This window comes from Arachis hypogaea, chromosome 3 (assembly GCF_003086295.3).
Source record: "Arachis hypogaea cultivar Tifrunner chromosome 3, arahy.Tifrunner.gnm2.J5K5, whole genome shotgun sequence".
Lineage (NCBI taxonomy): Eukaryota > Viridiplantae > Streptophyta > Magnoliopsida > Fabales > Fabaceae > Arachis > Arachis hypogaea.
Window position 1 is genome coordinate 37,207,515 of NC_092038.1, and position 15,511 is coordinate 37,223,025.

Below are 15,511 nucleotides of genomic sequence, written 5' to 3' on the forward strand. Positions count from 1 at the left end.
GATGGGACCATTGATGCGACCCCTTTAAAGATCGTTCCTCCCTCCTCAAGTCAGGATGTTGTCCCTAAGGAGGTTACAGACCCTTCGTGACTTGTTATGTACTTGTATAGCCCAGTTTGTGGGCTTTTGAACTCTGGTTATTTTTGTGACTTTTATGCTGCTGGTTCTTCATTGACATTTTAGTTGCTTTTGTGCAACTTGATTTTGAAAAACAAACTATCCTTAAACTCTTAGGCTGTCACTTGGGTGGCCTTTTTGAGTCTTTTAGATTATATCTATGTTTTGATATGTTTGATTGCTCCTCTGCAATTTCTGCGAATCTGTGGAGAGTGTCACTACTTTGTTGTTCGACCTCTTCTTGATTGCTCCTTAGTTTCGTTCGCTTTCTATTTGGTTGAGGTGATCTTTGGGGCTAATTTGTCCAACAACTTTTTAGTGTTCTTGTAGAACCTTTTTAATTAGTCTTGAACAATTTTGATAGCCTTGTCGTGGAGTCATGGCTTTTTGGGCAAAATTGTGTCCCTTTTAGCGCACTTTTTTGTTGGTCTGACTTCTCTTGTCGAGCCGTTGATCCGACTTCTCTTGTCGGTTCTTCTTAAGTTATTTTTAGCAATCCATTTTTATTCAGACCTCGTCAGGCCTCTTTCTATGGATTACTTTTTATAACTTTTGTCGCTTTGATTGGTTTGGTCCGACTTCTTCTGATCGGTCTTTCCAAAGTTATTTTTAGCAATCTATTTTTATTCAGACCTCGTCAGGCCTCTTTCTATGGATTGCTTTTTATAACTTTTGTTGCTTTGATTGGTTTGGTCCAACTTCTTCTGGTCGGTCCTTCCTAAGTTATTTTTAGCAATCCATTTTTATTCAGACCTCGTCTGGCCTCTTTCTATGGATTACTTTTTATAACTTCTTGCATTAATCTGTTTTTGTCGCTTTCATCTTGCTGACTTTGTCGTGATTGGGTGATGAATTTGGTTTTCATCTTGCCAACCTTGTCATGATCGGGCGATGAGTTTGGTTCTCATCTTGCCGACCTTGTCGTGATCAGGTGATGAGTTTGGTTCTCATCTTTGCCAACATGTAGCTTTGTAATCGGGTGATGAATTTTTGCGCCTAGATTAATGCGTCTTGGTAAAAAGGAAAAGCTTTGTAGAGAATCTGAAAGACTTTATTCAAATAAAAAATAGGAATATAGACAAGAATATGTACATGTGGGTATTTACCCTTTGGGCAATTTCTGTAGATCTTGACTTGGTGCCTCATTAAAAAACCTTTTCAGGAATAAGAGTGTGCCTTGACCTAAGATCTTTATTACCTCCTAAATATAGTACCTTCTTAGGTTGCAGGCGTGCCATGACCTTGGTAGTTCTCGCCCCTCGAGGTCGGACACGTTGTAGTATCCTTTTCCCAGTACCTCTATAACTCGGTAAGGTCCCTTCCAGTTAGCTGCTAGCTTTCCCTCTCCTGATCAACCTGTTCCAATGTCATTTCGGATTAGGATGAGATCATTGTTGGCAAAACTTTACTAGACTACTTTCTGATTATATCTTGAGACCATTCGTCGTTTTAAGGCTTCTTCTCTAATTCGAGCTCTTTCTCGGACTTCTGGAAGTAGGTCGAGTTCTTCCTGTTGATTTTGGGAGTTGACCTCTTCATTGTAGAGGATCATTCTAGGAGATCCTTCTTCGATCTCTACTGGGATCATTGCCTCTATTCTGTAAGCTAATCGGAAAGGTGATTCTTCTATGGTGGAGTGTGGAGTTGTTCGATATGCCCATAGGACTTGTGGGAGCTCTTCAGCACAAGCTCCCTTTGCGTCCTGTAGTCTCCATTTTAACCCGGCCAGTATGACTTTGTTGGCGGCTTCTGCCTGTCTATTGACTTGTGGGTGTTCTACAGATGTGAATTGGTGCTTTATTTTCAAGTCAGCTACCAATTTTCTGAAACCTGTGTCGGTGAATTGAGTACCATTGCCTATAGTGATGGAGTGAGGAATTCCAAACCTCGTAACGATGTTTCTGTATAAGAATTTCTGACTTCTTTGGGCATAGGCATTGGCTAGGGGTTCTGCCTCAATCCATTTTATGAAATAGTCTACTCCTACAATGAGGAATTTGACTTGTCCCAACCCCTGGGAGAAGGGTCCGAGAAGGTCGAGCCCCCATTTTGCAAATGGCCAGGGCGACGTTACACCAATGAGTTCTTTGGGTGGAGCGATGTAGAAGTTAGCATGCTTTTGACATGGTGAGCATGTCTTAACGAATTCTACCGCTTCTTTTTGTAGTGTTGGTCAGAAGAATCCAGCTCATAGTAGTTTTTTGGAGAGAGCTCGTGCCCCCAAGTGGTTCCCACACATGCCGCTGTATACTTCTTCTAGGACTTCCCTTGTTTGGAAGTCAGTATACATTTTAGGAGGGGAGTTGAGATCCTTCTCCTATATAAGATATCGCACATTATGGTGTAGTATTGTGCTTCTCGCTTTAGCCTCTTTGCCTCCTTCTTATCCGTGGGGAGCATCTCTGAATGGAGGTAGTTGATTATGGGGGTCATCCACCCTTGATCCTGACCTGATATGGCTAGGATCTTTTCTTCATCCACGATTGATGGGCTTTGCAGTATTTCCTGGATGAGGCTTCTTTTATTGCCCCCTGGTTTGGTGCTGACTAGTTTTGAGAGTGTATCAGCTCGAGCATTCTGTTCCCAAGGTATATGGTGGACCTCGTATTCCCCGAGTTGTTTGAGCTGTTCTCTGGTTTTGTCTAGGTACTTTTTCATGGTAGGGTCTTTAGCTTGGTAACTCCCCCTATTTGAGAGGTGACTACTTGTGAATTGCTGAAGATGATAAGCTTTTGAACTCTAACCTCCTTAGCCAGCCTCAAACCAGCTAGTAATGCCTTATATTTAGCCTAATTATTTGAAGCAGGAAACTCGAATTTCAAGGAGAGTTTGATTTGGGTTCCCTGATGGCTTTCTCGTATTACCCCTGCGCCACTCCCGGTATTGTTTGAAGAGCCGTCTACGTAGAGGTTCCATTTCGTAGGAGTTCCCGGGGTGTCAGTATACTCGACAATGAAGTCCGCCAGATACTTTGATTTGATGGCTATCTGAGCTTCATATTGAAGATCGAAGTCAGATAGTTCGACACTTCGACTACCCACTGTAGGATTCTTTTGGCTAACTCGGTCTTCTGTAGAATGCCCTTCATGGGCTAGTTCGTCCAAATCTTGATGGTGTGAGCTTGAAAATATGGGCGAAGGCGTCAAGAGATTAAAATGAGGGCATAAGTGAACTTTTCTATCTTTTGATAGTTTAGTTCGGCCTCGTGTAGAGCCTTGCTGATGAAGTAGATGGGTTGTTGCCCATGCTCGTCCTCTCTGACTAGCGCTGAAGCTATTGCCCGACTTCCCACTGTGAGGTATAATATGAGTGTTTCTCCTTCCCGCGGTCGGGTAAGGATAGGTGGTTGCCCCAAGAATTTTTTGAAATCTTGAAAGGCTTGTTCACATTCTGTGGTCTATTCAAACCTCTTTTCCTTCCTTAACATGGCGTAGCAGGGGAGAGATCTTATGGCTAACCCAGCTAGAAATCTGGACGGGGCGGCTAGTCTTCCGTTGAGTGTTGGACCTCCTTGACGCAGGTCGGGCTTTTCATGTTAAGTGTAGCCTGACACTTTTCCGGATTTGCCTCAATTCCTCTTTGTGTGAGCATGAAGTCTAAGAATTTGGCAGCCTCTACTGCAAAGGTGCATTTTGCAGGATTAAGTCGCATACCATGCTTTCTTATGGTGTCGAACACTTTGGTGAGGTCGGACAGTAATGATTCCTCACTTTGTGTTTCTACCAACATGTCATCTACATACACCTCTATTAGCTTCCCAATGTGTTATGCGAATTGGTGCACGAAATTGTGTATGCCAATATTAATGGACTATTTCTCACAGCTTCGCACAACTAACCAGCAAGTGCACTGGGTCGTCCAAGTAATACCTTAAGTGAGTAAGGGTCGAATCCCACGGAGATTGTTGGCTTGAAGCAAGCTATGGTTATCTTATTATTCTTAGTCAGGATATAATATCAATAATAATTTTTAGTTTTAATTGTAAAAGGTAAAAGAGCATAAAATAAATACTTATTATGCAGTAATGAAGAATATGTTGGAGTTTTGGAGATGCTTTGTCCTCTGAATTCCTGCAACATAATGCTTTCTCACTTTCATAAATGCAAGGCTCCTTCCATGGCAAGGTGTATGTAGGGCATCACCGTTGTCAATGGCTACTTCCCATCCTCTCAATGAAAATATTCCAAATGCTCTGTCACAACACGGCTAATCATCTGTTGGTTCTCGATCATGTCGGAATAGAATCCATTGATTCTTTTGCGTTTGTCATCACGCCCAGCAATCACGAGTTTGAAGCTCGTCACAGCCATTCAATCCTTGAATCCTACTCGGAATGCCACAGACAAGGTTTAGACTTTCCGGATCCTCAAGAGTGGCCGCCAAAATGTTCTAGCTTATACTACGAAAATTCTGATTAAGGAATCTAAGAGATACTCATTCAATCTAATATAGAACGGAGGTGGTTGTCAGGCACACGTTCATGGATTGAGGAAGGTGATGAGTGTCACAGATCATCACCTTCTTCATAGTGAAGCGCGAATGAACATCTTAGATAGGAGCGAGCGTGTTTGAATGAAAAATAGAAATAATTGCATTAATTCATCGAGACGCTGCAGAGCTCCTCACCCCCAACAATGGAGTTAGAGACTCATGCCGTCACAAGGTATATAATTCAGATGTAAAAATTTCATGAGATCTAAAATAAGTCTCTAAAAGATGTTTTTATACTAAACTAGTAACCTAGGTTTACAGAAAATGAGTAAACTAAGATGGATAGTGCAGAAATCGACTTCTGGGGCCCACTTGGTGTGTGCTGGGGCTGAGACTTAAGCTTCTCACGTGCCTGGGCTGTTTCTGGAGTTGGACGCCAGGTTGTAACCTGTTTCTGGCGTTGAACTCTAAATTGCAACCTGTTTCTGGCGCTGAACGCCGGACTACAACATGGAACTGGCGTTGAACGCCAATTTATGTCATCTATCTTCGTGCAAAATATCGACTATTATATATTGCTGGAAAGCCCTAGATGTCTACTTTCTAACCCAATTAAGAGCGCACCAATTGGACTCCTATAGCTCAAAATAATCCATTCCGAGTGCAGGGAGGTCAAAATCCAACAACATCAGCAGTCCTTTTTCAGCCTAAATCAGATTTTTGCTCAGCTCCTTCAATTTTAGCCAGAAAATACCTGAAATTACAGAAAAGCACACAAACTCATAGTAAAGTCCAGAAATATGACTTTTGCCTAAAAACTAATAAAAATCTATTAAAAACTAACTAAAACATACTAAAATCTACATGAAATTACCCCCAAAAAGCGTATAAAATATCCGATCATCACAACACCAAACTTAAACTGTTGCTTGCCCCCAAGCAACTAGATAAATAAAATAGGATAAAAAGAAATTAAGAAGCAATAATATCTCAGAGTTTCAAGTGAAGCTCAGATTCTAATTAGATGAGCGGGACTAGTAGCTTTTTGCTTCCGAACAGTTTTGGCATCTCACTTTATCCTTTGAAATTCAGAATGATTGGCATCCATAGGAACTCAGAATTCAGATAATATTATTTATTCTCCTAGTTTAGTATGTTGATTCTTGAACACAGTTACTTTATGAGTCTTGGCTGTGGCCCTAAACACTTTGTTTTTCAGTATTACCACCGGATACATAAATGCCACAGACATATAACTGGGTGAACCTTTTCAGATTGTGACTTAGCTTTGCTAAAGTCCCCAATTAGAGGTGTCCAGAGTTCTTAAGCACACTCCTTTGCCTTGGATGACGACTTTAACCACTCAGACTTAAGCTTTTCACTTGGACCTGCATGCCACAAGCACATGGTTAGGGACAGCTTGATTTAGCCGCTTAGGCCTGGATTTATTTCCTTGGGCCCTCCTATCCATTGATGCTCAAAGCCTTGGATCCTTTTCACCCTTGCCTTTTGGTTTAAAGGGCTATTGGCTTTTTCTACCTCTTTTGCTTTTTTTTACTGCTTTTTCTTGCTTCAAGAATCAGTTTTATGATTTTTCAGATCAGCAATAATATTTCTCTTGTTCATCATTCTTTCAGGAGCCAACAATTTTAGCATTCATAAAATTCAATATCAAAATTATGCACTGTTCAAGCATTCATTCAGAAGACAAAAAGTATTGCCACCACATATAAATAATTAGAATTTTCCTTATTAAGAACTCGTAAAAAAAATATTGCCTCTTTATTCTAAAAATCTACTATTTTATTCATGTTTGATGATGATGAGAAAAATAACTTATAGCTTAATTGGAAATAAAATCAAAATAGATATACTTAATTACTACTACTCCTATATAAATTCTAAGGTAAATTCCTATAAGAACAACTATCATAAAAGTAAAGCTAAGATTAGGACTCAACAACCTTTATTTTGGGAAGTGGATGTTCCTTTAGTCTGTGGGGTGCTTGGTCCTTCAAGAGATAATCTCTGACGCTTCAGTTCCTTCAAGTCACGCCTTTGCTCTTCTTGTTCCCCAAGCAGTTTGCAAAGCATGCTATTTTGATTATTCTGTTCTTCCTTTATTTGGTCCATAGCTTCTTGCAACTTAGTAACAGATACTTCAAGATGCTCCCAGTATTCAAATTGAGGGATTTCTGGGAGGAATTCTTGTGCTCTCCTCTTGATGGGGTCATCCTGCACTTGTTGTTTTTCCATTGATATTTTGGTGAGTGGTCGCTCAATTGAGATATACTCAGTTATTCCCATCTTTACTCCAGCATCTTTACATAGCATAGATATTAAGCTAGGATAAGCCAATTTGGCATCTTTGGAGTTCTTGTTTGCAATTATGTAAAGTTCACACGAAATCAACTGATGAACTTCCACTTCTCTTCCAACCAGCCTCTGGCAACTGGTTTGAGATCTTCTCTCTTGAGTTGATTTGGGACGCCCTTGGTGCTGGTGGTCCACCTGGTTCCAGGGATGCATATGTCCTCTAGAATCTTGTCCAGGCCCTTATTTGTTCTCATCATTCTCCTATTAAAGGAGTCTGGGTCATCTTTCAGCTGAGGTAGCTTAAAGATCTCCCTGATTTTGTCAGGGTGGATGTGAATAATCTTTCCTCTGACCAAGGTCTGATAGTCATAAAGGGCAGTTCCAGATATTCTCTGCCTGTCTGTTTGCCACAGATTAGTGTAGAATTCCTGAGCCATGTTTCTTCCCACCTTTGTTTCAGGATTAGCTAGGATTTCCTAGCTCCTGTTTCGAATTTGCTCTTGGATCTCTGGATATTCATCTTCTTTCAGATCGAATTTGACTTCCGGGATCACTGACCTTAGACCCATTATTTTGTAGTAATGATCTGAATGTTCTTTGATTAAGAACTTCCCTTGATTCCAAAGTGGTTTTGGAATACTCTCTTTCTTGCCTCTTGGAGTGGGTTATTTTCCTTTAGGAGCCATGATATTAGTGGGTGTGGTTTAGTGATCACGGATAAACACACCAAACTTAGAGGTTTGCTTGTCCTCAAGCAAAAGAAAAGAAAGGAGAAGGATAGAAGGAGAGCTAGTTTTCGAATTGTTGGGGAGAGGAGAGAGGCCGAATGTGGATTTAAAGGGAGGGGGTGGGTTTTCAAAAATTTTGAAGAAAGATAAGATAGAAGATATGATTCGTAAAAGATAAATATGATAGAAAAAAGATATAATTGAAAATTGAAAAGATATAGAAGATATTTGAAAAAGATAAATCTGAATTTTAGAAAAAAGATTTGGGATTAATTTGAAAAGATAATTGAGTTTTGAAAAAAAAAATTGAAAAGAAGTTGGATGGGATTTGAAAAAGGATTTGTGTTTATGAATTAAGATACATTTGATATTTTTGAAAAAGGGATTTTAGAAATTAGGATTAAAATTTTTGGAATTGAAGAATGAGACTTTGTAACATGTTTATGCAAGAAATCATGAATTGAAATATGAAAATTGAAAAAATTGTGAAGTAAAAACGAATTTACCTCCTCCCCACAATCCTGGCGTTAAACACCCAAACACTGCATGTTTTGGGCATTTAATGCCCATTTACAGCTTCTCCTGGGCGTTTGATGAGCGGATAATTTATACGCTTTTTGGCATTGTTTTTAGTATGTTTTTAGTATGTTATAGTTAGTTTTCATTATATTTTTATTAGTTTTTATTTAAAATTCACTTTTCTGAACTTTACTATGAGTTTGTATGTTTTTCTATGATTTCAGGTATTTTCTGGCTGAAATTGAGGGACCTGAGCAAAAATCTGATTCAGAGGCTGAAAAGGACTGCAGATGCTGTTGGATTCTGAACTCCCTGCACTCGAAGTGGATTTTCTGGAGCCACAAAAGCCCAATTGGCGCGCTCTCAATTACGTTGGAAATTAGACCTCCTGGGCTTTCCAGCAATATATAATAGTCCACACTTTGCCCGAGATTTGATGGCCCAAACCGGCATTCCAAATCAGCTCAAGACTGCCCGGCGTTAAACGCCGGAACTGGCACAGAAGTGGGAGTTAAACGCCCAAACTGGCACAAAAGCTGGCGTTTAACTCCAAGAAAAGTCTCTACACATAGAAGCTTCAATGCTCAGCCCAAGCACACACCAAGTGAGTCCGGAAGTAGATTTTTACGTCATTTACTCATATTTGTAAACCCTAAGCTACTAGTTCTCTATAAATAGGACCTTTTGCTATTGTATTTTCATCTTTTGATCACTTTAGATCTTAGGATCATCTTTGGATGTCTAGTTCTTAGATTATGGGAGGCTGGACATTCGGCCATGCCTAGACCTTGTTCTTATGTATTTTCAACGGTGGAGTTTCTACACACCATAGATTAAGGTGTAGAGCTTGCTGTACCTCGAGTATTAATGCAATTACTATTGTTCTTCTATTCAATTCGGCTTATTCTTGTTCCAAGATATTCATTGACACCCAAGAACATGATGAATGTGATGATTATGTGACGCTCATCATCATTCTCACTTATGAACGCGTGCCTGACAACCACTTCCGTTCTACAAGCAAACAAGGCTTGAATGTTTATCTCTTGGATTTCTTAATCGAAATCTTCGTGGTATAAGCTAGAATTGATGGCGGCATTCAAGAGAATCCGGAAGGTCTAAACCTTGTCTGTGGTATTCTGAGTAGGATTCAAGGATTGAATGACTGTGACGAGCTTCAAACTCCTGAAGGCTGGGCGTTAGTGACAAACGCAAAAGAATCACTGGATTCTATTCCAACCTGATTGAGAACCGACAGATGATTAGCCGTGCTGTGACAGAGCGCGTTGAACATTTTCACTGAGAGGATGGGAGGTAGCCATTGACAACGGTGAAACCCTACATACAGCTTGCCATGGAAAGGAGTAAGAAGGATTGGATGAAGACAGTAGGAAAGCAGAGAGACGGAAGGGACAAAGCATCTCCATACGCTTATCTGAAATTCTCACCAATGAATTACATAAGTATCTCTATCTTTATTTTATGCTTTATTCATAAATCATCCATAACCATTTGAATCTGCCTGATTGAGATTTACAAGATGACCATAGCTTGCTTCATACCAACAATCTCCGTGGGATCGACCCTTACTCGCGTAAGGTTTATTACTTGGACGACCCAGTGCACTTGCTGGTTAGTTGTGCGAAGTTGTGATAAAGAGTTGAGATTACAATTGTGCGTACCATGTTGATGGCGCCATTGATGATCACAATTTCGTGCACCAAGTTTTTGGCGCCGTTTCCGGGGATTGTTCGAGTTTGGACAACTGACGGTTCATCTTGTTGCTTAGATTAGGTATTTTTCTTCAGAGTTCTTAAGAATGAATTCTAGAGTTTCAAGGTGATGTTCTTATCATCACCAAAGCTGATTGATTTTCATCAATTTAGCTCTTGAATGTAATGTCCTGCTGAAGCTTGGCTAGCCATGTCTAATTTCTTTAGACTAAAGCTTTAGACTAACATTGCATGATTCCTGGAATTCTCATTAAGAATTTTGATATTATTATTTTCTTTTTTCACATAATTTTCGAAAAAAATCCAAAAAAATTATAAAATCTTAAAATCAAAAAATATTTTTATGTTTCTTGTTTCAGTCTAGTGTCTCATTCTAAGTTTGGTGTCAATTGCATATTTCTATTCTTCTTGCATTTTTCGAATTCATTCATGTGTCTTCATTAATCTTCAAGTTGTTCTTGATGATTTCCTTGCTCTGAGCTTTAAATTCTCTTGTCTTGAGTGTTTTTTTGTTTCTTATATGCATTCTCAATTTGTTAGTGTCAGTAGTATACAAACTTCTAAGTTTGGTGTCTTGCATGCATTGTTTATTTGATCTTAGTTGCATTTTGATTATTCTTCATCATTAAAATTTCAAAAAAAATTTTTAATTTGTGTCTTTTCAAGTCAATAATACAGAGAATTGAAGATTCAGAACATACAGCAGAGGAATTACACAGAAAAAGCTGGGCATTCAAAACGCCCAGTAAGGAAGGAAAACTGGCGTTTAAACGCCAGCCAGGGCACCTGGCTGGGCGTTTAACGCCCAAAAGGGTAGCATTTTGGGCGTTAAACGCCAGGATGGCATAAGAGGGAAGATTCTGTTTTTAATTCAATTTTTTAAGTTTCCATAATTTTTTCAAAATCAAATCTTTTTCAAATCATATCTTTTCAATCATATATTTTCAAAATCAATTTCTTTCCATTTTCAAAAATACTTGCTAACAATTAATGATTTGATCCAACATTTCAAGGATGTTGCCTTTTCTGTTGAGAAAGGTTTAATATTTGAATCATATCTTTTCTTGTTAGCCAAGTCATTAATTTTAAAAATCAAATCTTTTTAAATTGTTTTTCAATCATATCTTTTCAATCAAATCTTTTTAAAACCATAACTTTTCAATCATATCTTCTTAATCACATCTTTTTCAAAATAGTTTTCAAATCATATCTTTTTGATTTCTAATTTCAATATCTTTTTCAAAAATCACTTAATTTCTTTCCCACTCTTAGTTTTCGAAAATCATCAATCAATTTTCAAAATTCTTTTAAAAATCTTTTAATTTATTTTCAAAAAAATTCTTCCCCTCTTCTCACATCCTTCTATTTATGGACTAACATTCCTCCTCAATGCACAATTCGAACTCTATCCCACTTGATAAGTTCGAATTCTTCTACCTCCTCCTTCTATTCTTCTTTCCTCTAACACCTCAAGGAATCTCTATACTGTGACATAGAGGATTCCATATTTTCTTGTTCTCTTCTCTTTCATATGAGCAGGAGCAAAGACAAAAGCATTCTTGTTGAGGCTGACCCTGAACCTGAAAGGACCTTGAAGCGAAAGCTAAGAGAAGCTAAAGCACTACTCTCTGTTGAGGACCTAACAGAAATCTTCAAACAAGAAGAAGACATGGCAGCCAAAAACAACAACAATGCAAACAATGCAAGGAAGGTGCTGGGTGACTTTACTGCACCTACTCTCGACTTCTATGGGAGAAGCATCTCTATCCCTGCCATTGGAGCAAACAACTTTGAGCTTAAGCCTCAATTAGTTTCTCTAATGCAACAGAATTGCAAGTTCCATGGACTTCCATTGGAAGATCCTCACCAGTTTTTAGCTGAATTCTTACAAAGCTGTGACACTGTCAAGACCAATGGGGTTGACCCTGAGGTCTACAGGCTTATGCTATTCCCTTTTGCTGTAAGAGATAGAGCTAGGATATGGTTGGACTCACAACCTAAAGAAAGCCTGAACTCTTGGAAAAAGCTAGTCAATGCCTTCCTGGCAAAGTTCTTTCCACCTCAAAAATTGAGTAAGCTTAGAGTGAAAGTCCAAACCTTCAGACAGAAGGAAGGTGAATCCCTCTATGAAGCTTGGGAAAGATACAAACAATTGATCAGAAAGTGTACCTCTGACATGCTTTCTGAATGGAGCATCATAGGTATCTTCTATGATGGTCTGTCTGAACTGTCCAAGATGTCATTGGACAGCTCTGCTGGAGGATCTCTTCATCTGAAGAAGACACATGTAGAAGCTCAAGAACCCATTGAAATGGTTGCAAATAACCAATTCATGTACGCTTCTGAAAGGAATCCTGTGAACAATGGGACGAATCAGAAGAAAGGAGTTCTTGAGATTGATACTCTGAATGCCATACTGGCTCAGAACAAAATATTGACTCAGCAAGTCAATATGATTTCTCAAAGTCTGTCTGGAATGCAAGCTGCACCAGGCAGTACTAAGGACGCTTCATCTGAAGAAGAAGCTTATGATCTTGAGAACCCATCAATGGAAGAGGTGAATTACATGGGAGAACCCTATGGAAACACCTATAATTCTTCATGGAGAAATCATCCAAATCTTTCATGGAAGGATCAACAGAGACCTCAACAAGGTTTCAACAATAATAATGGTGAAAGAAACAGGTTTAGCAATGGCAAGCCTTTTCCATCATCTTCTCAGCAACAGACAGAGAATTCTAAGTAGAGCCACTCTGACTTAGCAACCATGGTCTCTGATCTAATCAAAACCACTCAAAGTTTCATGACTGAAACAAGGTCCTCCATTAGAAACTTGGAGGCACAAGTGGGTCAGCTGAGTAAGAAAGTTACTGAACTCCCTCCTAGTACTCTTCCAAGCAATACAGAAGAGAATCCAAAAGGAGAGTGTAAGGCTATCAACATGGCCGAATTAGGAGAGGAGGAAGAGGCAGTGATCGCCACTGAGGAAGACCTCAATGGACATCCACTGGCCTCCAATTAGTTCCCTAATGAGGAACCACGGGAATCTGAGGCTCACACTGAGACCATAGAGATTCCAGTGGATTTACTTCTGCCATTCATGAGCTCTGATGAGTATTCTTCCTCTGAAGAGGATGAAGATGTCACTGAAGAGCAAGTTGCAAAGTACCTTGGAGCAATCATGAAGCTAAATGACAAGTTATTTGGTAATGAGACTTGGGAGGATGAAACCCCTTTGCTCACCAAAGAACTGGATGACTTGACTAGGCAGAGATTACCTCAAAAGAGACAGGACCCTGGGAAGTTCTCAATACCTTGTACAATAGGCACCATGACCTTCAAGAAGGCTCTGTGTGACCTAGGGTCAAGCATAAACCTCATGCCTCTCTCTGTAATGGAGAAGCTAGAGATCTTTGAGATACAAGCTGCAAGAATCTCACTAGAGATGGCAGACAATTCAAGAAAACAAGCTTATGGACTTGTAGAGGATGTTCTGGTAAAGATTAAAAACCATTACATCCCTGCTGATTTCATAGTCCTAGAGACTGGGAAGTGCATGGATGAATCTATCATCCTTGGCAGACCCTTCCTAACCACAGCAAAGGCTGTGATTGATGTTGACAGAGGAGAATTGATCATTCAAGTGAATGAAGAGTCCTTTGTGTTTAAGGCTCAAGGATATCCCTCTGTAACCATGGAGAGGAAGCATGAAAAGCTTCTCTCAAAGTAGAGTCAAACAGAGCCCCCACAATCAAACTCTAAGTTTGGTGTTGGGAGGCCACAACCAAACTCTAAGTTTGGTATTGGAAGGTTCCAACATTGCTCTAAACATATGTGAGGCTCCATGAGAGCCCACTGTCAAGCTACTGACATTAAAGGAGCGCTTGTTGGGAGGCAATCCAATGTTATATTTATCTATTTTCCTTTTGTTATTTTATGTTTTTTGTAGGTTGATGATCATGTGAAGTCACAAAATCAATTGAAAAAGCAAAAATAGAATGAAAAACAGAATGAAAAATAGCACACCCTAGAGAAAAAACTTGCTGGCGTTTAAACGCCAGTAAGGGGAGCAAATAGGCGTTTAACGCCCAGTCTGGCACCATTCTGGGTGTTTAATGCCAAAAAGGAGCACCAGAATGGCGTTTAACGCCAGGAATGGGCAGGAAGCTGGTGTTAAACACCAAAAGGGGCAGCAGCCCGGCGTTTAACGCCAGGATTGGCAGAAAAGGCATTTTTGCACGCCACTTAGTGCAGGGATGACCTATCCTTGACACCTCAGGATCTGTGGACCCCACAGGATCCCCACCTACCCCACCACTCTCTCTCTTCTTCACCCATTCACCAATCACCTCAATACCTCTTCCCCAAAAATCCCTCACCTATCAAATCCCACCATTCTCTTCACCACTCACATCCATCCTTCATAAAACCTCACCTACCTCACCATTCAAATTCAAATCACCTTCCCTCCCAAACCCACCCATAATGGCCGAACTCTACCCCCCCTCTCCACCCCTATATAAACCCTTCTTCACTCCTTCATTTTCACACAACCTACACACTACTTCTCCCCCTTGGCCGAACCACAAAGCCCCCTCCATCTCCTCAATTTTCTTCTTCTTCTACTCCCTTCTTTCTTCTTTTGCTCGAGGACGAGCAAACCTTCTAAGTTTGTTGTGGTAAAAGCATTGCTTTTCATTTTTCCATAACCATTTATGGCATCTAAGGCCGGAGAAACCTCTAGAAAGAGGAAAGGGAAGGCAAAAGCTTCCACCTCCGAGTCATCAAGACCACTTTTATGAAGTTTTGGCCATGAAGAAGGTGATCCCCGAGGTCCCTTTCAAACTCAAAAAGAGTGAATATCCGGAGATCTGACATGAGATCCAAAGAAGAGGTTGGGAAGTTCTTACCAACCCCATTCAACAAGTCGGAATCTTAATGGTTCAAGAGTTCTATGCCAATGCATGGATCACCAAGAACCATGATCAAAGTGTGAACCCGTACCCAAAGAATTGGCTTACAATGGTTCGGGGGAAATGCTTAGATTTTAGTCCGGAAAATGTAAGGTTGGCATTCAACTTGCCCATGATGCAAGGAGATGAACACCCCTACACTAGAAGGGTCAACTTTGATCAAAGGTTGGACCAAGTCCTCATAGACATTTGTGAAGAGTGCGCTCAATGGAAGAGAGATTCAAGAGGGAAGCCGGTGCAATTGAGAAGGCATGACCTCAAGCCCGTGGCTAGGGGATGGTTGGAGTTCATCCAACGCCCAATCATTCCCACTAGCAACCGGTCTGAAGTTACTATAGACCGGGCTATCATGATTCATAGCATCATGATTGGAGAGGAAGTAGAAGTTCATGAGGTTATATCCCAATAACTTTATAAGGTGGCGGACAAGTCCTCTACCTTGGCAAGGTTAGCCTTCCCTCATCTCATTTGTCACCTCTGTAATTCAGTTGGAATTAACATAGAGGGAGACATCCTCATTGATGAGAACAAGCCCATTACTAAGAAGAGGATGGAGCAAACAAGAGATCCCACTCATGGACATGAGGAGATTCCTCATCATGAAATCCCTGAGATGCCTCAAGGGATGCACTTTCCTCCACAAAACTATTGGGAGCAAATCAACACCTCCCTAGGAGAATTGAGTTCCAACATG